This window comes from Macrobrachium nipponense, chromosome 20 (assembly GCF_015104395.2).
Source record: "Macrobrachium nipponense isolate FS-2020 chromosome 20, ASM1510439v2, whole genome shotgun sequence".
In the NCBI taxonomy this organism is placed as follows: Eukaryota; Metazoa; Arthropoda; class Malacostraca; order Decapoda; family Palaemonidae; genus Macrobrachium; species Macrobrachium nipponense.
In genome coordinates, this window is record NC_061089.1 from 78,051,142 (window position 1) to 78,070,362 (window position 19,221).

A 19,221-nucleotide genomic window follows, 5' to 3' on the forward strand; every position below is an offset into this window, starting at 1 on the left:
ATATTGTAACCAAAACAGCTTTGGAAATTATCCTAACAAAGAAAGGTATCCCATTTCCAGCTTCATTAGACGAACCACTAGTATGGCCAAATTCATCTGGAACGTGTTAGCAAAAAGGGAGACAATACACCTAAAGAAACACACATACATATTATATATATGTATATATATACGTATATATATATATATATGTATGTAAGTATATATGTATGTATGTATGTATGTATGTATGTATGTATGTATGTATGTATGTAGGGTGGCTGGGATAATGGAAATGGATGGCTATAATTTGGACCTATGTGCAGAACGCAATATGACGAAGTTCGCCACTTATCAGTGAACGGAAAAGAGAGTTCCTTAGCGAAATTAAATTACTAACAACTACTAGGGGTATGAGGTAAGCTGTAACAAGAACAAAACAATGTGCCAAAATACTGCAGATATATAAACAAACCCAAAATGGTTAAAATCATAAAATCAAAACTGAAAGGGAGCATGATGCTTGTAAGGGAATACAAAGGAAAATTGTAGCACACTCTTCACACTGGGTTCCAGGAAATCTCGACCGGATATAAAATTGGTAATGACAACGAGGGGGCACTGTTGATTTACTGATGACACACAACTAGGACACTCATGAACGGATCTGCAATGCAGGGTTCATTGTAACACATGAGGGGATGACAAGTGAAGTCCAATGGAAAAAACCAGGTAAAATAACAAATACTTCAGAAATTGAGATCTACACATATCACTAAAACTATCAGACTAATAACAGGTAAAGTTAAGTTAAATGGTGATCCAATAATTTATACTGAAGTTTACTGGAGGTCACAACAGAAATCTCTAGGGGAGATTGCAAAGTGAAAGGCTTGAAAAACAGTAAAACAGCTAGAAACAAAGTATGAAAATATGGTGAGGCCGACATACAACCTCCATTCACTTTACCTAAGTCCGTGAACGAGACGTGTGTATAAACAGAGCCAGTGTGCTTTATGCAGAAATCTTCAATGGAAATTGGCATCTGTCCCAACCCAGGGAGCATGTGGTGAGAGAAGATGTGCTTATGGTTACAAACTCATGGCATCATTGATGGTATACACGGCCAATCTTCCGAAGGTGCAGCATCGAAGGGGCGTCGAGGTACAGACTTCTCCTCAAGTCCTCAGGTACTGGCAGGTAACAGGTGCTTACGTGGACAGACTAACGGTCAGCAACATATTCTACTAACATAGATGGAGCATCATCTATACGACACGTTTGTCCGGCAGTCATTCCTCTCTCCTTGACTCGAACTACTGCTACTACTGCTACATGGCAACGATGCCCCTCTATATACCAGACAAGATACAATAGCGTCATTGTTCTCTAGTTGTGATCACACACGGCTAGCCCATTGTTTGGGGTCCCATCGGAATGCTTCAAACTTGACACGTATCTGGAACAGAAGTCACTCGAGGGCCAATACCACAGACGACAGAAAATAAATAAAAAGTGAAAATCGATTGAATTTTTATTGCATAAAAAAATTAGTGGGGAAACTACTTGAGGATTTACAAGGGCCAGGTCAGAGGGATCACTAATTTCGAGGATGCAGGTGCATGGATGAAGATGGTGAAGACAATTAAAGGAACACTCCCTAACAACTAACCGCTAATGACCCCAGGTATTCTTCTAAAAAGGGGATGCAAGGGTAAACCCACTTGGCTTCTGCACCAAGTCGAATGGGAAATCCTAAAATGACTTTCAGCACAGTTCGTCCTATTATTCCCTAAAATTACATAAGAACCTTTGGGGATTTTTATGATATAGGCAAAGGGGCGTGGTTTTCCAAACAACTTTACTTATTTTCCCAAAATTATAGGGTGTTTTCCAAAATTCTATGCTACTTCCAAGCTCTTAAGGTAATTGAGAGAAGAAAATGCCTGAATATGACGCTTGTGACTATATATATATATATATAATATATATATATATATATATATATATATATATATATATATATATATATATATATATAATTACAAAGGCTTAATATCGAAGTCATTGTATCTCGGAAATAATACCTGTGCTAAGAGTAATTGCTGAGTGGTTCGTGTGTGTGTGTGTGTGTGTGTGTGTGTGTGTGTGTGTGTGTGTGTGTGTGTGTGTGTCAGAATAGTTTGAAAAATATTTCAATTGCCATGTATTCGCTATAGTTTCTCTAGCATAAATTATATAGAAAACTATATGTACCTTGAATTGTTCTTGCTAAGGCATTGCAGTTTTGGGTTTAAAGTAAAAACGAATAACGACATATAACCCATGGGTACTTACAGAATCTCATTATATCCCATAAATTTTACTTTACAATAGCAGTTAACTGAAATACTTTCCTAATTTCACGTGACCCCTAATCCCAATTATTTCTTGAGCATATTTGCTTACTTCCCTTGCCGGAAACACTCATGAATAAAGTAAATCGTCGATTCATATATTTCAAAAATGAGTTTTATTCATTATGATAAGGGGAAGCAGCCCTTATTCAAATCATTCTAATTTACGGTATTGAATTTGATCATACTTGTAGCTGTGATATCATCTATGCAATAATTTCATTTGCTCGCTATTCGTAAAATAGCTGAATGAAATGTCATGCTTGTATTGCTTATGAAGGATGAAAATTCATATTAAACTTATAATCAAGTACAGTAGGAAAGGTGAAGATATTTCTAAAAAAAAGTTGTTTAAAATGCGCTCTCCTGCCCACAAAAAAGAAAAAAAAACTATAAACATTATGCCAGTTGTTATTCTTTCTTTTGTTACTGGAATTTAAGGTATTTCAACAGAAATCGAATAGAGTAAGGATATTTTGGGATTTATGTAAATTTTTGTAACTGCTTAAATATTAGGTGGCTTCTATTTTTCTTAGATATTTAGGGTTAGGACTTTTAGGCGACGTGAGAAATGCAACACAATAAGCAAGTCACTTCACAAGCCGGTGCCAAATACACGCGCACGAGCACACCCGCACACATACACATACATACATACACACATATATATTATATAACATATACACTCACATACACACGCACGCGCGCGCGCGTACATACATACATACATACCTACATATATATATATATATATATATATATATATATATAATATATATATATATATATATATATTATATATATATATAGTCAGGGAATCACTGTGATACGTCTTACTGGAATGTTGTTCTTACTATATAAAATAAGGAAGTTTTTGATTAATCTACTTACATTATTCCAAAGACTCTGTGACCTTTTCCTGAGGTATTTTTCTGAGAGGGAATATTCGTCAGTTTCCTTTATGGCTGTATTCTTATGTAGGTGGTCTATTTTACTGAGGGAAAATTCTATATAAAAAATAAAGAAAAGTTTTAGTAAGATTTCTTCATTCTAGAATTACAAAATATCACAGCAAACACACATCACTTATGCAGGCCCGAGACTTAAAGCAATCACCCTCTAGAGTCTAGATATATATATGTATTTCGTTTGAGTAAACATTGTGATAATCACCGTATATCGTTTGGTATTTTCAAGTAAGGAAAGGTGAAGCCATACGTGAAGTAAAGCGCTATGAATATTAATGGTTTTAATCAGTGAAATGATTCACTCATCCAACTATCCCTCTCATCCAATTATTCTTAAGGTATAAAAATCCCTCGACCTCTAATCTGCACAATGGTTTCTGATGTTTCATGAATATTATTATTATATTCTTCACCGGACGCCTCTTCAAAGGGTGACCTAACCTTCTTACCAATCAATCTTGCCATTTTCCTGTGATATAAATTGCATTCTTATAGAAAGCAGACCAAGTCACTGACATGGAACCTTTGAGAAAGATTTATCTGTTGCATTTTCCCTTGCATATAAAAAGAAAAAAAATTAGCATTCTTTATCCTGCTGCATCAATTTCACTATTTGTTTAAAGTCAACATTTCCTCTTCATTTATAATTAAAGACAGAGAGAGAGAGAGAGGAAGGGGGAAGAGAGAGAGGAGCAGAGAGAGGAGACCGGGAGAGAGAGAGAGAGAGAGAGAGAATTTCCTTTGTGAACAAAGTACGTTTTAAAGATGGCGCAGCGTCAAAGAACACATGTTATGAAATCAAGTGAATTATTTAATGTTAACGTTACATTTTATTTTGTTTCTTCTTTTAACATAGTTATACTGTCACAGGGAAATGAGTAACTGAGGCATACGGTACACTAACAACATACAGCCAGGTGCTTCAAGAATATTGATACCGATTCAAACGGGGGAGCCAATATGGAGTAAAATCTTACCAAATTTTATCCGAGAATTTTCGTCGGGTTAAAATACGGATGAAAAAATCTGAATATCTAATATCCGAGCTGAAGTGACAGCTCTCAATTTACATGTGTCAAGATAACGCAGCTGTTGTCTGATCAGGTTTCAGACGACAGAGAAGTTTTACAAATACAAACTCCTAACCCTACACTTTCCTGTATACATGGCACTTTGGACTGGAAATGCTTTACCCAACATCAGCACAAAGAAGATTGTGTATTCGGCACATATTCATAAATGAAAATGCAACATTCTCTCTCTCTCTCTCTCTCTCTCTCTCTCACTCTCTCTCACGTACACACACACACACACACACATAGGCACACACATCGCTCAATATCCCAAAGTTAGACTTTACGTTTTGAGATAGACTTTTTGAATAATAATCCTCAACTTGTGAACAGCCTCACCATGGCCTCAACTCAAAAACAGTCGTCTAGCTACCTATTTTTTTAGGAGTATATAATTTGGTGATTAGCGATATAGAGAAACGATGAGTCGGGAAACGAACCAAGCTCGGTTAACATATATAAAAATATATTAATTCTGGGGTGGAGCGAATTAGATATTAAAGGACATTTGTAGCTTAATGCGTAAACATGAATCACGGTGATGTGATAAGACCCATATATATATATATATATATATATATATATATATATATATATATATATATATATATATATATATATATATTATATATATATATATATATATATATATATATATACACACACAAGGTGCTTCGAAATTAGAAACCGCCCCCCCTCCCCACAGCATAAACTCAAATTTATATGGACAAAAACAAAAGTAATTCAGAATAGGTATTTATTTAAGTTTCTCTCTGAGTATTTAATATTTTATGTGGCCTCCATCTGCCTGTACCACAGCCTGCATTCTTGAGGGGTATGATTTCAGCAAATTGCGAAAAAGCTGAGACTCAAACTCCATTTCCCTGAGCACTTCGGTCACCTCTCTTCGTAGGTCGCAGAGGCTTGGGATACCATCATAGTTAACTGTGTGCTCTTCAACACGATCCTTTAAGATACTACCAATGTTTTCACACACATTAAGGTCAGGGGAGCTACCTGGAAATTCACTTGACGAGAAGAAATCGATACCACTGTTTTGAAGCAGCTCCTATGTCTGAAGAGCCTTGACACATGGTGTCTTATCATGCAAATTGTGACTTATTCAGCATATAACACATTCTCAGGATCTTTGAGGAATGGAAATACTCCACCAGTAAGCACAGTTTCTCTGATGTATTTGCCATTCCATGACTGTCCTTTTTCTTTGATGATCCACATTAACTGTTTGGCTGTGAAACAGAGAAAAACTCCCAAACATTCAGGATATTTCACAACTTGACGATAGAGCACATCATTGTTGATATCATCCAATTTTGCAGCCTAAATGATGTCATTTCTATGATTTGGCTTCCAGACTGTGTAACTGAAGAATTTATCTGATGCGGCAACATGGAGAAAGTCAGCTTCATCCCAAAATTTAAGAAATGAACCACAAAACGAGCACGGTCTTCTCTCTGTTGCTGAGTGATGTTCGGCTTGCTGATAACATGAAATGGCTTGATACCAGATTTTTTCAACTCACAATATACAGCACTATAGCTTCTCTTCTTTCGAAACCCTTTTTGTTTCTAGTTCAAGCGCCAATTTACATGAAGACTTTCTTGGTCTACCCACTGCCTTAGCTATGATGTCTTTTGACTCCTCAGAAAGGACTTCAGGCCTTCCAAGATTCTCACACTTTTCACGATGTCAGTCATTTGGATTTTTGTTCCAGTTTCTTTTAACAAAGGATTTATCTCTTTTAATGCATTTAGCTATCCAGGAATGTGAAATGAAGGATGCGCCAGCATCCCTGGCCTCACTGAAGGTTATAGCCCGTATTCGGTCAATCCATCTGATTTCCTCAGAGTCGTTAGCCATGGCTGTATCTAACTCCAACACTCAGTCTGAAAATACAAGAAATGTAAAATGAAAAAAAGCTTAATAGAAACTTAAGATGATGTACTTGGAGATAGGCTATAGCAGAAAACTTCATAACTTTCCATTTGTTCAGTGGAGGGGGGGCTCTAATTTCGAAACACCCGGTATATAAATATATACATTTGTGTGTGTTTCAGGACAGTGTTGGCGTCCAGTTCCTCGAGAAATACTAGTCCGTCTCTTTTTAAAACGTACTACTTCTAAGCTAAATATTCAAATCTCGTACCACTCTTCCCCTGTGGAAATCAGAGGCCCCAGTTTTGTTCGGTTGGTTGTATTTAAGTCTTTCTATGATTAATATTCAAAGATCTACTTTTTTTTTATTCTTAATTTATAGTTCACGAAATGGGGTTGCTTTTTCGTTCTTCAGTAGGAGATAAATATCAAACCGCATTGAAAATAAAGAAAATAGCCAAGGGAAAATACGCCATATGATCCTCACCATAAAGTTACTGCCCCTTTTATTAGAGAACATAAAATGTCTAACAACAATGGAACCTACGTACTATTTAAAGTTACAAAACTTACATATTCATGCGCAATACTTATACAAATTACAAAATTATATTCGCGATGAACACCGCTAAGAAGCATTACTTAAAATACATTTCTACTCTCCGTACACGTCAGATTGCCATAATGATTGAAATTTTTCAGTCGGAGGGGAAGGCTATTCTAAAGCGTTTTCGGAAGTATCTTCCCTTTTCCTTTCGTGATCAACTGTACTTTAACATAAATTTAATACAAATTGTCATCCTTTGAGAGCAATGCAAGGATGATATTCAATCAGCTATTTTACGAATACTGAGCAAATTAAAGTATCGCATACATGTTGTCACAGCTACAAGTATTCCCCTCTGCTTGTTGTTGTATACAGTAAAATGTTGGAGTAAGGTCTTCTTCCCCTTTATCATAATAATGAATAAACTTCATTTTTTAAATACATGAATCGTATACTTACTTTTTGCATGAGAGTGTTTCCGGCATGGGAAGTTAGCAAACATTCGCAAGAAATAATTGGTATTAGGGGTCAGGTGAAATTAGGAGAGTAATTCACTTAATTGCGATTGTAAAGAAAAAGTTATGGGATCTAATGAGATTCTCTAAGTATGCATGAGACATGATTCATTTTATTCGCTATTACTTTAAACATATACCTGCATTGCCCAAGCATAGTCAATTTATTTTATGTAGTCTTTTTTTTATACAAAATATGTTGGATAAATTACAAAGATTCAATAGCAAGAAAAATATATTTCAGAGTTTCTGACACAAGCAAAAAATCAAACATAATATATATATATAATATATAATATATATATTATATATATATTATATATATATAATATATATATATATATAAGTATATATATAAATGTTTGTATATATAATGTCACAGTGATAAAAATTCGTAAATAGCTATGTTTTCTAAAAGTACCAATCGACTGTCATGATGGGACTATGTTGATGCGGACGTTACGTACAAATTTCGGCATTCGATTGGGTTATGTATGGTAGAGTTCACATTAACTTACTATACGTCTCCTGACAGTCCTGTAGTCTAGAACGTCGACTAGAAGTCACTGATGGATACTGTCGGGTGTTCGAGTCACTTAGGTATCAAAAATTTATCGCATACAAGTCCCCTTCGGTGATATTCCCGCAGTAGTACGATTTGAATATTAAACGATATTTGTAGCTTAATGTTTGGTGTCTGTGTATGTGTGTATGTATATATGCATGCGTGCGTGTGTGGGGAAACGACAGTAGGATATAAATATCTAGAACAGCAGACACGTTTGAAATGGAGACAAAACTGCATTAGGAACCCGCACTTGGCCCCTTCATATTTAATGTCGTAATGGACGTGTTGATAGAATAAAGGCGAGGAGTGAGAGTGCCATGCTTATGCATGGCATTTCCTTTGTGGAGAGCATGCAGGAGAGCTGGAGAAGCCTCTCGAGTAATGCTCAAAAGAGAGAGAGAGAGAGCGAGAGAACGAGTGAGCGAGAAGCAAATACACTTCAACATAGGAATCCTGTTAACAGAAAAATGACAAATTGGCGGGCTTAATGTTTCCACCAATACGTAGTTTGATATCTCCTGTTAAGATTTATTTAATATATTGTTATTTATAGGAGAAATTTAACTTTTGAGGTCCATTTCTCTAATGGAATAGCGCGGAGTCGAGATTCCTGTAAGGGTAACGTTGAATATTAAAAATCATGCAGTTACCATTATTAAGTTAGGTAAATTTAGCCTTAACGAAGTGCACTGTGTATGCCATTCTAGGAGGGGCACTGTGTAGAATATAAAGCAGAAGACAAGATTACTTGAAACATCAATACCTGAGTTACTGCAGAAATCGCAAGATCTCGTAAAAAATTTGGAGCAAATATTAATTAATAAAAAATAGTTGGGTGCTTAATTGGATATTGATGGGTGAGAATGGTGTGGTAGCATATAGCAGAACAAAAAGATCAGTAAAATGCACTTTGAAAGGGCTTCAGTACTCAAAGCTGTTGATCTCAAAAGAAGCATTAAAGTAAACATTACAAGAGACGCTAGTCCAGAATATGATTTTGCTATACTATATAAAATGACATTTAAAAGGATGAAATAGCATTAGATGCTGCACGGATTAATGAGGTTGTGTCTTTCAAAATTGAAGAGCAACGATATACAGTAAAGGTCATCCTGAGTTTTAATTTAATGCAAGAATTATGATGGAAAATCAAGGTTGAATGATATAAACCCGTTTATAAATCTGGCGCGATCTTCATTGCTCAACAAAAACGAATCATAGTGAATCCTATTATCATTAACGTAAAACAAAAAGATTTTGCTGATTCTAGAAGAAAACTTTACGCAATATTAGGCGCCAGGTTGCAAGACAGAGTTAGCAATGATACCATAGGGAAATTACGTAAATTCCTTATGTATATGAAAAACAGATGAACAGGCGATGGAGATAGCTTAGACATGTCCTTCGCACAATGCCCAGGGCAACAGTATGTTAGTGTCAGCTGTGACTCTGTTGGCACCAGAAGAGTTGGAAGATCCAAAACTACCTGAGAGGCGAGGCTGGAAATGAATATAGATTAGCGGATGATAATAAAAAATCAGAAAAGGGTAGCGGAAATAACACAGATGCCCTGTCCGTCAAGCTGCGTTGTAGATGATTATGGGATGATATAATAATAAATATTAGATGTAAGTTAACAAGCGAGTAGCTGGAGATGTATCTGATGGGAAGGCTGAGGAGTGAGTTTACTTGGCCTTATGAAGTTTATGGAAAAACAACACGTTGGAAAGCTGTGGGAGTCAAAACTGACGAATACATTAAGTGAGGCTTACTTTCATTAAAGTTTTCTTGGGTTGATCTTTCTGTAGCTATTAATTTCTTCTAAATAGAAATTAATTAAAATTTTTTTCACATGTATGATTAGACCTACTACCATAAGCATATTATAAGTAGCTGAAAGGATAAGAAATATGGAAGGTGTCATCTCGTTTAAGTCTGTTTCTATTTTTTTTTTTTTTTTTTTTTTTTTTAAGAAAAACCTACTGCTTTAATCATGGGTTGTTCTTTGACAGCTACAACAATCATACAGGGTGTAACACGAGTGTATATGCAAATATTTTAGGGAATGAAAGATGAAGTAACTTTGAACAGAAAATATTTTGTAACATGCATTTTAAGGCTTCTGTTTTCGGTGCGGGGAATTCTAAAATAACCGTTGTCATTAGTTATGCTTTCACACGATGGAGTTCGTTGCAAGAAGTCGGATCGAGTAGCTTGAGATGTGGCAGAGAGCGGAGGTGGCGTATAGGAGTGATGGAGGAATTAGGCCGATGTTAAAAAAGTATCTCCCAAGAAAATGTATTCTTTAGGTTTTGAAGGAAAAAAATGCATGCATCACTGAATCTGTTTCCCTCCCTATCCGTGGTATTCAGTGGCCACCGATAAAAAACAAAACGAAAAGAGTAACCATAACTGAATCTCTCATCCATCAAAGATAAGTTTGCTTATTCATAAGACATATTCATTAGACACCTATCAAAGATTTCAAGAGCATTTTTAAAATTCTCTTCTTCTCCATCTATAGTATTCATCAAACACCAGTCTTATAGGCGTAGTCATGATTCCTGGTTCAGCAATATCGTGACGAGGCACTAAAATTCAAAATTCACAAATGAATGTTGCTCAGTAACATTTACACACCTGCATTATCTTGCTCTCTTGTGGTGATTCGAGGAATCTAAACTTTGCCAATCTCTAAACAATTTGATTCATCTTTGTATGATTCTCTCCGGTATAGTAAGCTTTCTTGATATCTCTCCAACAGGAACTTGCACCGAATGCAGTGCAATAATTGGCTCTCGCTCAGCGAGGGATGTTTCTTAAACCGATAAATGACACATTGACATTAGATTCCCGTGCACATAACGACATCAAAAGCAATAGTGAGGTCGCATTGGTTTACATGGTTAGGTTACCATTTTTTTTTTAATTTGATTGCATTTTGTGAGTTTCCAATGTTTTCTGTAAAATTTAACAAATGGAATCGTTAAAATACCTTCAACTTAATATTGAAATGATAATGTAAGGACTATGTTTATGCGATACAACTAGTGATAGGTGTCTCCTATCTATTTGATAATGTATATCAGTGGTTGTGATATGACGTTTTTTATCACTTCGTTTCGTTCACGTCAATTTTGCTATATGGAAAATAGTTTTACACAATAACATAACATGATGTTCTAAAGATATCAGTGACTATTTTTAACGTCATTATATAAGATTTCTTCCATCTTATAAAAGAAAAATAGATAAATAAGGCATCAATCGTGCGTCAGGCAGGTGAACGAAAAACTATGAAACTCTGCCACCAGTTTTTTGGCCGACAGTACATAGCTGCATTATTGTGGCACATTCTTTTGTGTTTGCTACCAGTTGCAGTAACTGCAAGTGCCAAGGAGCTCTATTGTCAGTTCCTATATATTTCTTCTCCATAATACTGATAATACATAAAAAATAAATATTTTACTTAGCAAAAGAAGGAAACCTGTTCCATTGTGAGGTATTGATAACTAACCAATTAATGAACAGGGTAACTCAAAACTTAGACTAGTCCAGGTTTCTTATTCGTTTCGTGAGAGAAAAACGTAGTTCTTTCGGGTACAATACAATTACTTTCCCAACTTCTTGTGTTGAAGTCAACTGAAAAAAAAAATCCAAATAAAAGTATCATAAAAAAAATCTAGGAGTATTGGGTTTTCCGTTTCATGAACTGAAAGCATAGTGCCAATAAAGAGCAAAACAAATAAATAAATAAACATATAAATAAAAATAAAAGCTAGCATAACTAGTTAAGGGTTAGTTAACTGACTTAGGATTATGAAGCTTTATTATCACATCCGTATTCTGCAAAAATTATTTCAGTATATGATAGAAGGCAATAGCACACTCACTTTTTCTTTTTGATCATCAGTAATAAAGCTTTCCTCAGATTTTTGTCACACACACATACACACACATACACAATACATTATATAATATTTAAATATATATATATTATATATATTATTATATATTATTATATATATATTTATAGATTATATATATATATATATATATATATATATATATATATATATATATATATAATATTATATATATTATTTTAAATTTTTTTTAACTTTATATATATATATATTTATATATATATATATAGATATATATATATATATATATATATATATATATATATAATATGTATAATATATAACTTTATATATATAACTATATCATATTTATATTAATATATTTATTATATACTTTATATTCTATAATTATATTTATATATAATTATTATATATATCTGATATATATCTATATATATATATATATTATATTGTATATCTATCATATATATATATATATATATATTATATATGTTTATATTATATATATATATATAGTATATAATATATATCTATATATATATATCTATATATAATATATTATTATATATACTAGTATATATATTATTATTTATCTACTATCTTTATTATATCTATATTATACTTATATATCTATATTTATTCTATATATATATCTCTATATATATAATATACTATATCTATATATATATATATATATATTGATATATATCTATATAATATATATATATATATTCTTTATATATAATCATATATATCTATACTTATATCTATATATATATTATATAATAATATATGTACTCCTATATATATCTATTATATATATATTAATATATATTATTATCCTATTTTTATCTACTCCCTATATTATATGTATATATATATCATATATATGTATCTTATATATATATACTATATGTTATATATATATCATCTTATTATAATAATAGATCTATATATATAATATATCTATATATATCTATATCATTCTATATATATATATCTATATATACATCTATATATCTATACTCTATCATATATATATCTATATTATATATCATATACTATGTCTATATATATATATCTATATATATATATATCTATATATATATCTAAATAATATCATATACATATATATCTTATCCCTCTTATATCTACTATATATATCTCTATTATGTACTATATCATATATATATATATACATACATCTATATGTAATTCTATATATGCTATATATATCTATCTCTATTCGGATTATATCTTATATCATATATCTTACCTATATATATATATATATATATATATATAATAAGTATATATAGAAATATGCAGAAGCCAGGTACTCATGTCGTACAATCTAAAGTCATGGGGAAACAATCCACAATGAAGTAGAAAATCCTCTGTATTTTAAAATATATTTTCTTGTACCGGATTCAAAGCTTTCGACCATCAACTGTGGTCTTGTTCACATTTTAGTGAACAAGACCACAGTTGATGGTCGAAAGCTTTAATCCTGTACAAGAAATATATATTTTAAACTACAAGAGGATTTTACTTCACTGTGGATTGTATCCCCATATGTAAAATATATATATATATATAATATATATATATATATATATATATATATATATATAGGTATATATATATATATATATATATATATAATAATATATATATAATATATATATAATATTATATATATATATATAATATATATATATTATATATATGATTATAATATTATCTATATATATATATATATATATTATATATATATATATATATATATATATTTATCTTATATACATAATATTATATATTCTTTTTTTTTTATAAAATCGTTTCATTTTTGCATAACTATCTACAGATAACTATAAACGCTCAACATCGATACCCGGTCCTATACTTCATGTAAAACTTACATTGTCAATTTTCAACACCCACGGGAGAGTAAATATGATTTGCACGAGAGCATTTCAAATGCCATCCGTAATAGGTGGGTTAATTTATTCATTCACTGGTTTGATTAGTGCCATAATCGGATTAAAGGACAAGAGACGCCGTAATGGATTATCATGGCCCAAACGGAAAATTTTACATGATGTGAAGATATAAGTATTCTAACATTTATTTCATGGAAAAACGTGTTACAGGCAAACTCTCTCTCTCTCTCTCTCCACATGAGGAGTTTACCCAGTATTTTATGATACGTATTGATATTGTTCATTTCATATATATATATATATATATATATATATATATATATATATATATATATATATATATATATATATATATATAGTCATATCACATTTCCGTGATTCATATACATATATCGAGCTACAATGTCCTTTAATATCTAATTCGCTCTACCTCGGAATTAATATATTTTCATATATGCTTAACCGAAGGGGAATTTTTTCTCGATAATAGATTTGCCTGGACCAGGGCGCGAACTTATGGGATCCTTTCAAACCCAGGAACGTCAGTGAAGCTTTACCACCTACTACACCACCGCGAGAGGTGTAGAAGGTAAAGCTTCACTGACGTTCCTGGGTTTGAAAGGATCCATAGGTTCGCGCCCTGGTCCAGGTAAATCTATTATCGAGAAAAAATTCCCCTTCGGTTAAGCATATATGAAAATATATAATTCCGAGGTAAGCGAATTAGATATTAAGACATTGTAGCTCGATATATATATATATATATATATATATATATATATTATATATATATATATATATATATATATATATATATACAGATCTTTATATTACAAAATCAGAAAGAGAAGGAAGGGTTACAGTTTGTTAATCTGGGCAACATGTTCTTTAAGCAAAAGAGATAAGGAAAGAGGATCAAGGTATAATCCAGGATGGAGATTTTTTATTGAAGCCACGTCAACAAAGAATTTAAATTTCCATCCTGGATCATACCTTGATCCTCTTTCGTTACCGACCAGATTAACAAACTGTAACCCGGCCTCCTCTTTCTGATTTTGTATGCAAAGGTCTGTCAACTTCTATTATATTATCCAGTTACGGGCTGCTCCAGGAGCAAGAGCCCGAGCCAGCACAAGGCTGGCTTAATCTTAAACAACAACAACAACAATTATAATCAGTGTGAACTTGAAATTGTAGGATAAACTACGCTATCACAGCACACACGAGATTTTCATTATTGCAAAGAATTATATACTATCTATTACGATGAATAACTTGATTAAAACAGAATATTCGGAATACCATTCCAGACGAACCATGCGGCCCCCAACCCCCCACAAGCTTTAATCAGGAATAATTTACTTAAACGTCTTTCTCTTAAGATTTAGAAGAGCCCCAGGATGACGAAAGGGCTGGGAAGAAAAGGAAGCTCTTACCCAACGGTGCAAAAGTTTCTTTGCAAACACTACGCTAACGTCAATTTTGGCAATGGCCGAGCAACTGATAAAACTTCTCTCTCACAATGCTCCTGGGACGCAAACACAAAATAAAGAGGTGCAGCTAAAAGGAATCGGTAGCCGTTATACCCTTGGTTAAATATTTTCCCCGGTTTTGCCAATAGAATACACAACAAAACTTGACCCAAAAACTTGGCCCAACAGAATAAACAACGAAACTTGGCCCAACAGAATACACAACAAAACTTGGCCAACAGAATACACAACAAAACTTCGCCTAACAGAGTACAGAACAAAACTTGGCCCAACAGAATACACAACAAAACTTGGCCAACAGAATACACAATAAAACTTCGCCCAACGGAGTACAAATCAAAACTTGGCCCAACGGAGTACACAACAAAACTTGGCCAACAGAGTACAGAATAAAACTTGGCCCAACAGAATACAGAGCAAAACTTGGCCAACAGAATACACAACAAACCTTGCCCCGCCCCCCCGGAAGTTAACCAAAAACAAAACTTGGGCCCTCAAACAGAATTACACAAACAAAACTTGGCCAACAGAATACACAACAAAACTTGGCCAACAGAATACACAACAAAACTTCGCCCAACCGAATACACAACAAAACTTGGCCCAACAGAATATGCAACAAAACTTGGCCAACATAATACACAACAAAACTTGACCCAACAGAATACACAACAAAACTTCACCTAACAGAATACACAACAAAACTTGACCCAACAGAATACACAACAAACTTGGCCCAACAGAATACACAACAAAAACTTCGCCCAACAGGAGTACAGAACAAAACTTGGCCCAACAGATACACAACAAAACTTTCGCCCAACAAATTACGACAACAAAACTTCGCCCAACAGAGGTACAGAACAAAAATGGCTCCAACAGAATTACACAACAAAACTTCGCCCAACCGAATACACAACAAAACTTGGCCCAACAGAATATGCAACAAAACTTGGCCAACATAATACATAACAAAACTTGGCCCAACAGAATACACAACAAAACTTCACCCAACAGAATACACAACAAAACTTGACCCTACAGAATACACAACAAAACTTGGCCAACAGAATACACAACAAAACTTCGCCCAACAGAGTAAAGAACAAAACTTGGCCCAACAGAATATGCAACAAAACTTCGCCCAACAGAATACACAACAAAACTTGCAACCCAAACGAGTACAGAACAAAACTTGGCCAACAGAATACACAACAAAACTTCGCCCAACAGAATACACAACAAAACCTGGCCAACAGAATGCACAACAAAACTTGGCCCAACAGAATACACAACAAAACTTCGCCCAACAGAATACACAACAAAACTTCGCCCAACAGAGTACAGAACAAAACTTGGCCAACAGAATGCACAACAAAACTTCGCCCAACAGAATACACAGCAAAACTTCGCCCAACAGAATACACAACAAAACTTGGCCCAACAGAATGCACAACAGAATACACAACAAAACTTCGCCCAACAGAATACACAACAAAACTTGGCCCAACAGAATACACAACAAAACTTCGCCCAACAGAGTACAGAACAAAACTTCGCCCAACAGAATACACAACAAAACTTGGCCCAACAGATTGCCAAAAACAGAATACACAGAAAACTTCGCCCAACAGGAGTCAGAACAAAACTTGGGCCAACAGAATACACAACAAAAACTTCTCACAAGGAATACACAACAAACTTCGCCCAACAGAATACACAACAAAAACTTGGCCAACAACAGAATGGCCCAACCAACAAAACTTGGCCCAACAGAATACACAACAAAACTTGGCCCAACAGAATACAAAACAAAACTTCGCCCAACAGAATACACAACAAAACTTGGCCCAACAGAATACACAACAAAACTTCGCCCAACAGATACACAATTAACAAAACTTGCCAACAGAATCAACACCAAACTTCCCGCAACAAAGAATACACCAAAACAAAACCTAAACTTGCAATAGGAATAACAAAACAAAGAATGGCCAACAGAATACACAACAAAACTTGGCCCAACAGAATACACAACAAAACTTCGCCCAACAGAATACACAACAAAACTTGGCCCAACAGAATACACAACAAAACTTCGCCCAACAGAATACACAACAAAACTTGACCCAAGAGAATACACAACAAAACTAAGGTTCATATCTGCTTGTTTCCCCCCCTTCGGCGTAGTTTCTTTTGATCAGGTGATGGATTCAAAGTGTTTGTATGACCTTGTTCTAGAAATGACGTTTTTCTAGGTGACAGTCACCCCAAGATATTTCTAGAAGCTGTTACAAACAACAATAGACACTCAGTTACTCTCGACAAGAAATATCCTTTGTCTGTCTGAAACATATTTATATTTTTTATTTACTTATGTATATGCGCTTACAAGTATAATCACAGAAAATAGCAAAGTAGAACAGATAAAATTAGTTATTTCCAAATTATGGTTAATGGGAAAGCTTTCTGTCTACCTATTCCTTTTGGCTGCAGTGAAACGTAAATGATCCGTCGCTTGATATTCCGGTCTAATGAGAGGAAGCTCAGGCCCAATCTGTTCCAACACGCGGCAGGTGATGGAAGATGACTTAAGGCGAGGATTCTCAAAATTTTCTTCCGGCATAATTGGGTTGCATTTCTGGAGAGAGAGAGAGAGAGAGAGAGAGAGAGAGAGAGAGAGAGAGATCTTAATGCGCAATTAGTAACTTGATTTACCCGAGTCTTTACGTTACTTTGATGAAAATATAAATGTTAATCTCTTGACGTGGCTTATGTTCAAAAGCTTTAATGATTTTCTCCAAAATGGTATCAATTGCTACAGTAACAGCAAAAAGGGCAGCTGTTACTACTTTTACATTATATAATCACAATCATTAACATGGTAAAAATATTTTTCTGCAATAAACGTCATTCAATTCGCAGGAAAGTCAAACTGCACTTTTGCAAAACAGCATCTAATAAAGGCGATCTTTTCTGTGTCTGAAAAGAAACTCGTTAAGTGTAATGAGGCCGTGTTAATCACTGTCTAATGCAAGCGAGTGTGGAGAAAAGTTCGGGGCAATTAAAGTTCCCTTGCAATAAAAAGTTATCTCGTAACGACTTCTTCAGGAACATGCGTGCATTTCTCATGAAATTATACCTCCTAATTACACTATTTGCCATTAGTGTAAGCCTTTCTTTGTATTTATAAGGTATTAAACGATATTTAGTCTTGATTAATGTTCCCCCGGGTATTAATAAATAGAAAATAAAAGTCGAACATTTTATAAGTAGCTCTAGAAGCCAGGATCATATGATTTCTTCTGGAATTCGAATTTAAAATGCCTCTAATTTTCACATTTAGGTGAAAAAATATATAATCTTAATTATATATGAAAGAAATGATGTACATATTAATCGTTATTTTTTACGTTTCCTCGCTGTACATGGCATCTCTATCTGGATTTATTCCGTCATATCCTTAATCAACACTCCAAATGCGCTGTTCCATAATAAAGGGAAAAATTAAAATCCTTTGTGCTCACGGTAAAGGGTCTGCTAGAAAGTTGCGTCACATCCTGAAGTTCATGTCAAATTACTCCGTTTTTTTTCTCTCTCTCTAGTTTTCGGATAACCTTGCCCACGTTCCATCTGTCTTCCTCAAATTTTTGTGGCTGATAGGTTATCTGCACAGCTGTAAGCAAACTAGTAAATTATCAGTCGGGATTTCTTAAATATATATTTTCCAGAGAAAAACTGTGAGGAAGACGGATAGTACGTAGGCAAGGTTATCCGAAAACTAAAGAAAATATATACCGGAGTAAATTTGACATGAGCTTCAGGTAAGTCATGAGGTGGCGCACCTTACTAGCCGACCCCTTACTGTGAGCACAGAGGTCCACCGCCCCATTTTTAGGGACATTGCATATTTGGGGAGCAGATGCCACTGTGACAGGGTAAATCCAGATAAAGAT

General features: G+C 33.9%; 1 pseudogene; it reads left to right on the plus strand.

The window, feature by feature from the left end:
* The first annotated feature begins 392 nt into the window (after window positions 1-392).
* Window positions 393-17,393, plus strand: LOC135220586 (transcription factor SPT20 homolog; annotated as a pseudogene).
* Window positions 17,394-19,221: the final 1,828 nt, after the last annotated feature.